An 8,277-nucleotide genomic window follows, 5' to 3' on the forward strand; every position below is an offset into this window, starting at 1 on the left:
TGCCTTTGGTAACTTTGAAGTTTTTAAACAGCAAATGACAATAATCTCATTATTAATGAGGGGTATTTTATCTTTAAAGAAGCTAGTATCCTCCAGTACTGAGCACATTCACATATCTTATTTCTAGAATATGCCAGAAACAGAAGTGAAATAACTTGCTCCAGGTCACCCAGCTTGTAGGTAGTTGTGTTGAGACAAAAATCCAAGCTCTGAAGATTCTTTGGCTACTGCTGACCCAGCAGCAAATACCCACTATGGGAGGGGGAGGCAGGCCAGCTGGACTAAGGCCCACAGTGCCCAAACATTACCTGGGGCTTAGTACCCTGTACTTGCAGATTCCATTCCCAGGGGAAGTCTGAAAGGAAGGTAGCCCAGCTGGTTAGCAGGACACCTGGGGGCTCACGTTAGCAGGAGGGGCTCAGCATCCTGAGCTTAGGTGATGGTAGGCAGGGGCTGATTTCTCCCAGACTTTCCAATCCTGGGAGCCACATTCAAGCCCACGCAGGCCTCCTTGCCTGCCTTCTGAGGAGGGGATTCCTGCATTGAATGGTAGGCTGGACCGGATAACCCCTGAGGCCCTTGCAACTCCCTGTGTTTCTGATTTGTGTGTTTTAGGGGAAAGAAGTGAGCAGTCACAGGGCTGGAATAGTTGATTTAAGGTTCCGCCTCTGTCGCCAGCATAGCCCTCATCTTGGGCAAATAATTTAACCTGTCAGTACGAGGCACAATGCCTGGTGGAGAGAAGCTTTGTAAATGTTTGCCGAATGACTGAATGAAAGAATGGATGGATGGATTTAGGTCTCCCAGGTCCGGGGAATCCTGGTGAAAATTGGAATCTTACAGTGCTCTGCAATTGGGGTGGAGTATGAATGAGATATTGTGAAGTGTATACTGAACTGCTTAAGATAAAATGTGTAATACTCCAAACCCAAAGGGCTCCTAATTCATCCTTACACTGACAATGGGTAAAACTGTAATTTACCAGCATCGGAAGCACACCAAGCAAGGGTGAATTGTGAGTCCACACAAACTGGGTTTCACCAGTTCCCCCCACCCCCAACCCCCACCCCATCCAGGCTCCAATGGGCCAGCTCAGTGCCTCCTAGTCCTGGTGGGGCACGCCAGCCCCTGTCCCTCCTTCCTCCCCCGCCCCAGATAAATGCCGAGGTCTAATGGATTGTTCATGCTGCTGTCCAGATTAGATAGCCGGCCCCTTCGTTATCGCAGCTGGAGCAAACCCGAGCGGCCACCACGCTGAGAGCTTTCTGAGGCAGCCCGGTGCCAAGCCTGGGGAAACGACAGGGCCCGGGAGAGCTGACAAATCCTGTGGCTTCCAGGCTATTTCCTCCTAGAACTTCTTCTCAGAACTTGCCCTGAACCCTAACTCCTGCTGCTACTCCCATAGCATTTTAGGAAGCAGGTATCCGATGTGCTCAGTAGCTACTATCTGCTGAATTCTAGGGAGAAGTCCTAAGACTTGTAGATTCTGCTTGTCAAATATCCAGAAGCTAGGAACACTTTGAACACTCTTCCCATACACTCCGCTCCCCCTCCCTTTAGTTAATACTGGAGAGATACTTTTGCAGTAACACGGTGACCAGTAGGGTAGTATTTTTCCTAATTTTTGTTGTTTTTGAATCACTGCAGAGGAAGCATAGCTGATTTCTGACCTCCACTCTGAATTCCCTGTGGTCAAGTTTTATCTGTTAATGGTCTTGTTTCTTTAGAGTTTCTTTGTTAAAATTTCTTGAGGAAATAAACCTCAATACATTTTCCCCTGGTATTAGCTATCTTTTCGTGATCTCCAGTCATTTTCTGAAAATGAAAAGGATCTATTATTAATCAGCACTGTTATAGGAAACTACATTTTCAAGTAGGCTCTAACAACAAATTCGGCAGAAAACATATAATAAATGCTCAAAATAATGACTTATCTACAAGGAGAGACTAATTGTTCTATCATTATTACACTAGAACTACTCTGATATAACAGAAAGCAAACAAAATCTTAGCTGATGAACAACTGAAAGTTATCTATTTATACCATATCAGTTTCCTGCTAAATCTTTGGAGTTAGTGGAAAGCCATAATAAATCGTGTGGTAGGACAAATCAACTGGCTCCGAAGTAAATGCTTCCACAACATTAAAAAACAACAATATCAACACCACTGCATCATGATTTTGAGAGAATCAATCTTGTTAGACATCCACCTAGAAGCTGGAAAATAATTTTGTAGGGTGCTACTTAGAGGTGGGAATTTAAGAAATTCCTTAAAGGCAAGAAAAACCGCTACCATGTAGTTCAACATTCAGGAATTAAAATAAGTGGCGAACAGGAAGGCTCCTGATTCATCCAACAAGACATCATCGGGTAATTTCTGGATGCGACCTGGACACCCGAATTAATAAAAACGAATTTATCATAAGGAGTAAGGGTCTCGGGCTGGGATGGGGAAAGAGCAAGCCAGACGCAGAGGAAAATTTAAAGGCGGAGCGTCTAAGTCAAGAAGACAATATTAAACGAATAAAGAAAATCCCTAAGAACGACGATTGGGATGGATGAGGGAGACATTACACCTCTCAGTAGCTAAAGAAAAAGCAGCAGCCATTTCAACCTCAGCCCCACGCCGACCCCCGCCCACGTCGCACCCGAGCCTGGACCCCGCCCCGGGCTTTGCAGCCGCAGCCCCCAGGTTTAGAGATGGGTCGTATGGGAAGGATCTTCCAGGAGTTTTATCCAACACTAAGAGGAGGTTCGCTGGGGAACGGTCCAGTTTGGGGCGCTGGCTGAGAAGTGATTAAAACACTGCCCCCCAGAAATCCGATGCCCAGGCCCGGGAACCCTTTATCCTCTGTAAATTCCAAGTCCAGAAGCTGCGCAAAATCTACCTCCAGCCCCCGCGCGGGCAGGGAACGTGCCTGAAACACTACGGCTCTTTGAGCCGGGCTGAGAGAGACTCTCTGAACCCGGTGTCCGTGGCCACTAAGCCTGCGGCGAGCCCGGGGTGTTTGCCATTCGTTCCCTTCCCGGATTCCCATAATCCTCCAAACCCGGCCCAAGAAATGACTGATCCAGTGCCTTTCGGAGTCTGCGGAGGTTCGCTGCGACCCCCGACCCTGGGGATTGGGGCGTGTGGATGCTCCGCACGGGAGCACGGGATGTTGAGATGCAGAGCAGCCTAACTGGGGACTTGTGTGTAAGAATAACCTTTCAGATTAAACTCCTACTGTGATTCTTGGCCTGTTTAGGGACCTCACAGGGCGGTCGCGACCGGAAAGACACCGAGGGGGACGGGGCTGCACTACAAGCCTTGCTACTCCGACCGTGGGGGCATCGGCTGGGGCCGCTAGCGCTCAGCTCACAGAGGGAGGAGAGGAGAAGGCAGGCAAAGTTAGCACACCTTCTCCTGCCCGCCACCCAACCCGTACCGCGACCCCCCGCCGCCCCCGCCATCAATGCGTCCTGAATCCTGCATCCCCAGACCCCTAAAGGGGTCTCCCTTGCAGAGGGCAGCTGGGGCGGCGTTCTGATCAGCGCCAGACTCAGGCCCGAGGTCACACGACTGACCGCGCCTGCGGCCTGGGCTTTCTCGCCCACCAGCCCTACTGCGCTCAGGAAGTTCGGTTGCGCGGGTTTCCCAGGGCCTGAGACCCGACCCCGGAGACCTCGGACTCGACACCCGTTCGAGGTGGCCTGGCCTACATAGCGCCACAATAGTTGAAATAAGTTCAAACCAAACCAGCTTCGGCCGCGCCAGGAATGCGAATAAGTTGGAGCCCCGCAGCCTCGTGGGCCAAGCGCGGGAGAGTGCAAAGATCTCAAGGGGGGGTGGTGTTTATTTGCGGAAATCCGTCGGTTCTAGCTCGTCGCGCATCTGCTCTCGTCCCAGCTTTGCACTAGACGGCCCAGCAGGAGGGACCCGATTGCGGATGTTAACTACCCCAATCGCTGGCCCAGGCTTCCATGCACCGGTTTTCCTCAGGGTTGCGTACTTATCCGGGCTCTGTCCTGGGAAGACCTTCTCTGATGGCGAGGAGTGACTTAGCAACCGGTTCGAGCCCCTTTGCGGGGAACCCTGGCGACGTGCTGTAACTTTGGGCAGAATAACCACTTCCAATCTTGCTTCTCGCCTTGCGAGGAGTGGGAGAAACAAGAACTCTATGTAAAAGGAATTTGTAAACTTTTAAACGCCATACAAAAGGGATTAAAATGGGTGACTAATGATGAACACTGTCATCCTTCTCCTAGTTTCTCTCATTTTGGGACAATTCCTTGGCTCTTTCAAGCATCCCAGAAGTTTTATTGAGTGTTCCCATTATTTGAGAGTCTCCACCTCACCCCTCCTCCGTTTCTAAAAAAAAAAAAAAAAAAAAAAATTGTTTTCCCCCCCAAAACTTTTCGTTTCCTTCTTCAAACTCGGCGAAGTTACGATTGATCGCTGGGGATCCGGTTTACTTTTCAAGGTCGCCGCCGTCACGGTCAGGGGCCCGCGCCGCGGGGACCCACCCAGCCGGGCCGGCCGACTCCCTCCTGTGGGCCGCGCGCCCCGCACCGCGGCCAGTCTCGGCCCCGCGCGCCACACGCCGGCGCCCGGACCCGGACCTCCTCGGTCCAGCGTTCCTTTTCATTTCGCTGACAGCCTCAAGATTGCTGTCTTCCCTTCCCGCCCCTGTCCTTCCCGACCCTCCGCCGGAGCCTGACGCCGCCTGGTTTATTGACCTTAGATCGGTTTCGGGGCTTTATCAGAGCCGGCGGGGGCGTCCCGCGGCGCAGGCCCGGCGGGCGGGGGGCCCACCCTCCGCCTGGCCCAGTGGCGCGACGGGAGCCCCTTTTAAGCTTTTTCTGGAAAGCTTTCTTTGCCATCCCTGATTCTAATTCGGAGGATTTAAAGAAAAATCGTCAGAATTCGCGTGGTCCCGGAAAGAGCCGAAGCAGGGCCCTCCCCGCGCTGGGAGTTTTTTCCTGTGTCGCCCGCCCCTCTATCCAGACAGTTCAGGAGAAAGTGCCTCCCCACCCACCCCCCAATTATTCGGATAATTGTCTCAAATCTCCACTTGGTGCTGTGTTTAGACAGCTGGAGATTGATAGCCTGAATTTCTTAAGGCTCTGTGCTGCCCCAACCCCAAACCCCCTGCTTTCCACTGTCCCCAGCGCTAAACCATCTCTGCACTTATACATGCTGAACTACAATTTTCCGCCCCATAAATCACTTGGCAAATATAACAAAGCATTAGAAAGTCATTTGAAATGGATATTTTATTGGGCTTGAGAAATAGAACGGGATAAAGAGCAACTTATTAATATTTCCTCAGTACCAACCACAGGAAACTGAGATTCTCGCCTCCCTGCCAATTGAATTCACAAATGCAAAGTCACTTTCAGGGATGAATTCTTTAGAAGAAACAGGATATGTCTGTTTTGCTAAAAATGAACTCTAATGAATTATGTTTAAAAAGTTAATAAAGTAGGACTTTTATATATCCTTTCATGCTAGGCTTATTTATTCAAATAAGATGAACAGAAATAAACAAGCAAACAAAAACCAACACATTACTACTAATAACAAAAAAGTCAAATCAATTTTGTGATGATAAATCATGGGATTTTAGTAGCCTTTCACAGTAGGATTTTCATTCAATTCCCTTAATTCTGGAGAACACACAGAAGCCTGAGAATAACAGCCTTTGGGAGAAATGGGGAAGGTGACAGGACTCAGAGTTGGCCAGGGGAAAGAGAAGTCAGGCAGGTTTGAACCACCTGGCTGGAAGCCGTCGAGAGGGAAACACAGGAAAATTTCCATTCTCTGCTTTGCAGAGCTAATATTTGTAGTAACTGTACAGACACCAAGAGACTTTGCACTAACTCCTTCCCAATTCCTGATGAACGCTGCTTAGTCCTCGAAAGGCTACAGAGTTAAAATCTGCCATTATCTATTTCCAACCTTTGGGCCAGCGGGAAAAGCTCAACCTGCCTGGTTTCAAACCCTGCACAGAGCCTTCATTTTTAAGCACGGATTTGCCATTCTCAACCCGTGTCCTCTCAAAGCTATCCCTCTGTCTTTACCACTGTATCTCCTTTTCTTTGCGACTCAGCCCTTTTCTCAGTTACTAATAAGATCCAAAGCTCATTTGTCCAAGCAATAGGTTTATAGGGAGCAGAGGTAATTTTGATGTGTTTGCAAAAAGCATATGCAACCAAACTCTTGCAAGTACAACCTGAACTCAGAAAAGAAAAGCATGATCATTGAGGTACACCTGCAAGACCCACCCTCACCCCCTCCTTCCCATCACAAGTCTGGCTCCAGAATTAACGAAAAATTAAACTGGACACCAAGCCTGGTTGACTTTTGATCTGTTAATAGGTAAAGAAAATTATCAGATCCTGAAGGCCATGAGGCCTGTCCACTAACTCACCAATGGAACCAACGAAAAATGCCAGTGAGATTTTTTTCTGCCCCGAAAGCATCCTGGGCAGGTCTGATCTGAGTCAGGAAGGGTTCTCCTAAGCTTTCTAACCAGGTTCTCAAGACAGAGCATCCACAGCAGGAACTCCAGGGGAAAGAAAAACCATCTGAATGTGTTGGAGGAAGCAGAGGCAAGGGGCCCAGGGGCAATCGGTCAGATCGCTTGATATTTTTGCATGGTGCATATTCACTTATTATTTTTTTCTTGAGAGACAGCTCATCCCCATCAACTTCTGATTGTTCAAGCAGGAAGCCGAATCAGGAAATGGAGAAACTAAAATGCCACCCGATTGTAAGAAAGAAACCGAGAAAATGAACCACAGAGCGAAAGTGGGAAAGGAAGCCTTGCCTTTGTGACTTGGCCTGCAAAGAATCTCATCCTTCCTGTCCCCAAGGCCCAAGAGCCCCTGTGCACCCTCACTCCAGGCTGGCTGGTCCTCTCCCTGACCTCCTCCCCGCACCGACCTTCTCTCCTCCAGCCCCTCTGCTCCTGGCCCTCCCGGCATCTCCTGCTCTGCCCTGGTGAAGGGGTCACCAGGGGGGCCAGGTGGGAACTCACCCGAAGTGGAAGCGATATTTCTGCAGCTCCTCGCAGCGTCCTTCAGTCCCGGGGACTCCAGGCTGTTCTCAGCGGGTGGGAGGGAGGCGTTGTGAGCTGTCTCCCAGCTCCCTCGGAGCTCCCAGCTTTCCCCTCGGAATTAGATAACAGGAAAAATAGATAAGAGAAGTGGTTCATTAATTCAGCAAGCCTTTTTTTTTTTTTGGGTATGTGTGCAAGTAGAAGGAAATCCTCCTAGGAACTGAAGCCCTAGTTGGACATTAAAAAAAATAATAGTCAGTGTTCACACGGTTCCAGAGATGCTTTTGAAAGTTCGTCTGCTCAGAAGGACCAGAGATCAACAGGAAAGAAACGGAAGGAATCGGAAGGAATCACTGTTCTTGGGGAGAAACGCTGATTCAGAGCATGGCTCCTCTACCCCAAGTCCCTCTCAGACTCTAGTCTTGTCCTGAGCAGGGAGGGCTGCCCTGTGTTATTTGGTTGGCGCAAGCAGTCGTCCTCTGAGGGCAGGAGTAATAATTACAGCAGTACAATTCTTCCCAGCATGGCAATAAAAAAATAAGATCTTCAAAGCACTTGCTCTGTAGAATTTTCTGGGCTCCTCAGGATAGGATCAGGGAGGCAGATTACATAATAATAAGATAATTGAGACAGCTGAGCTCAGAAAGGTTAGGAACACGTCTGTGGTCCAGTCACATAGCAAGGAAAGGGGATGGAGCCCACATAAGAACAGATCAATTGACTCCTATTTGGGGGGGCTCCAAAATCACTGCAGATGGCGACTGCAGCCATGAAATTAAAAGACACTTGCTCCTTGGAAGAAAAGTTATGAGCAACCTAGACAGCATATTAAAAAGCAGAGACATTACTTTACCAACAAAGGTCTGTCTAGTCAAAGCTATGGTTTTTCCAGTAATTATGTATGGATGTGAGAGTTGGACTATAAAGAAAGCTGAGCGCCAAAGAATTGATGCTTCTGAAGTGTGGTGTTGGAGAAGACTCTTGAGAGTCACTTGGACAGCAAAGAGATCCAACCAGTCCATCCTAAAGGATATCAGTCCTGAATATTCATTGGAAGGACTGATGCTGAAGCTGAAACTCCAACACTTTGCCCACCTGATGTGAAGAGCTGACTCATTGGAAAAGACCCTGATGTGGAAAAGATTGAAGGCAGGAGGAGAAGAGGACAACAGAGGATGAGATGGTTGGATGGCATCACCGACTCAATGGACATGAGTTTGAGCAGGCTCCAG

General features: G+C 49.1%; 1 protein-coding gene across 3 annotated transcripts in view; it reads right to left on the reverse strand.

Annotated features, from left to right (window-relative positions):
- GATA4 (GATA binding protein 4) overlaps positions 1–7,174 on the reverse strand; it is a 78,016-nt gene extending 70,842 nt beyond the window's left edge. For 2 of the 3 annotated variants that reach the window (XM_061132129.1, XM_061132126.1), the window contains exon 1: positions 7,025–7,174. The gene's annotated coding sequence lies outside the window, so the exon portion shown is untranslated. The remainder of the gene's footprint in view (positions 1–7,024) is intronic. The other variant, XM_061132128.1, reaches the window with a different exon arrangement.
- Positions 7,175–8,277: the final 1,103 nt, after the last annotated feature.

Source organism: Dama dama, chromosome 29, assembly GCF_033118175.1.
Source record: "Dama dama isolate Ldn47 chromosome 29, ASM3311817v1, whole genome shotgun sequence".
Lineage (NCBI taxonomy): Eukaryota > Metazoa > Chordata > Mammalia > Artiodactyla > Cervidae > Dama > Dama dama.